Consider the following 3,886-nt stretch of genomic DNA (forward strand, 5'->3'; position numbering starts at 1 on the left):
ACTATACATACACAAATTCAAGCAGAGAGGAGTTATTTATATAAGCAAAAGCCCCAAAGAGAATTAAAGTACTAGAGATTGCAATAGAGCCCTTAATTACATATTACATGGGCTGCATAAATTGAATAAAAAAAAACTTTGAAGAAAGAAAAAAAAACAGGACAACAAGTCAGCAAATTGAAACCCTGGAAACAGATTAGGAAATGTACAAAATTGTTTGCCGAATAATTCACGTTACATGAGAAGTTAAAAATGATGAGAACTGTGTCCATAGTTACATTGCTGCTGAGGAGATGGCAGCTTCTTCATATGATTGTATGCTAGCAAACACCCATCTCAATCTTCTCAATCTTAATCACCAAAGCACTGTTCTTCCTCTGAGATTCTCCTCTGTGAAACTATCAGCGTGAACCCATTGCTCTCTCCTACGCTCCCATGTTGTCGTGCGAAGAAAGGTATTCAGAATCACAGCAATAGCTCAATAAGAAACGCATATTACGGAGCAATCAGTACCAGAGGAAGAAGAAACAAATAAAGAGCAACAGCCAGAAAATGAAGAAGACACCATGTAAAAGAACTAAACTCTATGTGGGCAATCTCCCTTGGAGCTGTGACCATGCACAACTTACTCAGCTGTTTCAGGAATTCAGAACCGTGGAGTCTGTAGAGATTGTTCGTAACGAGGAAACTGGGATAAGCAGAGGATTTGCTTTTGTCACAATGAGCAGGGTTACAGAAGCTAAGTCAGCCATTGAAAAATTGCAAGGCTATGACTTGGATGGACGGGATATGATTGTCAACTTTCCGGCAAGAGTAATATCCAAGAAAAAGGAAACCGATGACTCCTATGTTGAGACTCCATATCAATTGTTTGTGGGTAACCTCACACTGTTACCACGCTGTTTATCTGAATACAATTCCTACCCAGTCAAATTGATATCTGACAATGAAGTATTTAGGCAGGAATTCCAACAGAACACTAAATGAATATTTGTCACCCTAACTTATGTTCAATTGTGATTGAGAATGCAACAAAGTTTGAACTATGCAGAGTCCTAGAAAAATTAAATTCGAAGTCGTTCCAAGAAAATCGAATCTGGGCACTGTTTCTTTAAAGAACAATAAGAATTAAGGCGCAAAATGGCTATACGTGTCAATTCGAGGAACCCGGAAACCACACGCTGTAACGTTGGTGAAAGGAGCGTGGCGCAAAGAAAATATCTTTCGAATTAAATATGCACAGAGAAAACACAATAAAGTTTGGTAAGTAATGCTTAGGCAGTATAAGGTATTGGTTACGCAGCTCAACTCAACTTATATACCTAGAATTTTTGCATACTCGAGTCCCGCTAATCTAAGCACCGGTCTCAAGATCTGAGTGTTTGGGTTTAAAAGGGTCTCACTGCTTTTCTTTCTTTTGGACAGGACAACAAATGTCGTTCCTGTTCTCCATGAGACAAATCTTTTGTACATTAGAAAGGGTGATTCTTCTTTGAATTAACTTGACCCTGTGGAGCCAGGCAACAGATTGAGGAAGGTTTGAAACTATAGATGATTGGATTCGCTGGTCCTTTTTGAAGAACGAAGTTAACCTCGACTAGAATAATCGTGTGTGCAGATTGTTAATTTCTCAAAAGGTCTCGGGGTCTTTTGTAGTGTTTTGCTATAGATATTTGAAGTCTTTGTTGCCTTTGACCTGGTTCAAAATTCGCACATCCTTGAAGCTTAATGTTGTCACATTCTATTAGTGTGAAGGTTCGGGCAGAAGTATCATGATGCTTGAAGTTTGAGGCAATGTGGACAACTTCATTGGTTGTGACTCTTTGTATACACTAGTCAAGCCTATTTCGCTCAAGCTTTCCAGATGGACTTCGCACCTTGTTTCAAGAGCTAAATTTGTCATAATAGAACTGATCCAGTCATCTAAGTTATGCGCATTATGTAACCATTGCATACGCATTTTTGAAACATAATTGTGTATTTTTCTGAAGTAGCAGTTTTAAAGAAAATTCATAAGGCATGCGCTTGGACTGGAACATTGTTGCTTATTGCATTTGCTTGATGATTGATTATGGTTGTAGTAAGGTTGTCATGAGGAATTTGATCTTGATTGTGTGGAATGCATCGTTATGGGTATACGAATAGTTGCATATGGTTATATGTCACTTACATGTTGATTACATGTCACCTACTTACATCCTTGTATGTTAAGCTGCATCATTTTAGGCTTGATTACATGTTTCAGTCTTGTAGATTGATTACAAGAATTGATCGCTTATGCTTGACTACATGCGTTCATACTTATGTGTAGTTGATTATGCATTGCTTATGCATGTTGGTGGTTGCATGTGGCAATGCGTACAGTGAAGTAATGGTTGTTTTCATGCATGAGGTCATGGTTTACGAAGTTGATATGGTCATGCATTGATAAATGGACTTTAGCGAGAAGGATTTATATGGTTTTGTACTCATGTGTTATATGTCTATATGTAGTCGATATGCATGTATGGTTTTGGTTCTAGTTATGCATGAATAGTAGGTCAAACATGCCTTGTGATGTCATGGTATGCAAATAGGTCATCATGGTGCTATTGGTATGTTATGATGATAATGTGTTGAATGAGGTAAAGCAGGAGATAAATATCATCAAAGTGAAGTTGCAGCATTGGACCTCGAGGCAAGAGCATGTTGTCATACAGGTTTGTATGTTGTGCATGCATGTATGTAGGTTAAGGATTTTTATATGCATTAGGGTTATATACATTAGGTTTAAGTACATGTATTTTGATGTTATGGTTACGTACATGATAGATGATAGTTGATTATTGTAGTTATATGCGCATGTGTCAGATAGTCAAGAATGATGGTAACCCATGATTGTATGCATTGCTATCGTTGTTTATGTTAAATAACTTGATGATTATGTTATATGTTTTTGATGAGTATGTTACAGATTAACTTGCTTTTGTTATATGATAGTTATCTTGATGATTAGGGTTATTTCATTGAGATCTTGATGTTGTAATTTGGATTGGTCATATGCATAATGGTTATGTTCATTGCATTGAAGATCTTGGTGTTATATGTATTGTGTTAACTTGGTTTGACCTATGCAGATAGTTATGGTTGTGATATTCAGGTATGAGCCAACATATTTGTGATATTGTGTCATACTAATCTAGACTGATCATACATATGTGATTGTTATGCATGAACGACAAATGCTTATGAGCTTATGATGTGAAGATGTTAGTTAGTTACTGTCATGGATATCATGATTTATGTTTGAGTTGATATGTTGTGAAGTTGTATTGTGCTAACCTGGATTGATTGTGTAGACAATATTGCTTCCCCTGAGATACATTAAGGTATGAGTTTTCTTATGTCGTATATTTGGTACTTGACTGTTTTATAATGTTGTCTAGTTGATTTATTTAACATGGCATGGTTGCAAGTTGGTTGAATGTTTGATGAATTTCATAATATGAGTATGTGTTCAAATGATCTTATTTTAAGATGGTTGTACTTATACATATGTGTTGAGATAGTTGACATGTACTTGAGTGTAGTAGGTAATAGTTGTAGCGTTATGTCTAATGACTATGAGTAGATTATGGATTATGGCATGATTGTTAGCCTTGGTAAAGGTTGATTTCAAATTGATAGATATCATTGTCTCGATATTTGGAACATGTGGTTGACATATGTGAGCAGTTGCAGGAAACATGCTTGGTATTAATGTGACAAGGTAATAGTTGATGTGTTTATATAACTAAGCCTCAATTGTAACAAGGTATGAAGTTAAAAGGAAGGAATTGGACAAGAATTTCTTTGGCTAGGTTTGAAAACCCTGATTCCAAACAAATGAGTTCTTGCATACAAGAAG

The 3,886-nt window shown here is 36.3% G+C and overlaps 1 pseudogene; it reads left to right on the top strand.

Moving 5' to 3' along the window:
* The first annotated feature begins 293 nt into the window (after positions 1-293).
* Positions 294-987, top strand: LOC149260652 (28 kDa ribonucleoprotein, chloroplastic-like; annotated as a pseudogene).
* Positions 988-3,886: the final 2,899 nt, after the last annotated feature.

The sequence above is a fragment of the Pinus tabuliformis genome, chromosome 6, assembly GCF_031772625.1.
Source record: "Pinus tabuliformis cultivar Carrire ecotype Pingquan chromosome 6, CPIR1, whole genome shotgun sequence".
NCBI lineage: Eukaryota > Viridiplantae > Streptophyta > Pinopsida > Pinales > Pinaceae > Pinus > Pinus tabuliformis.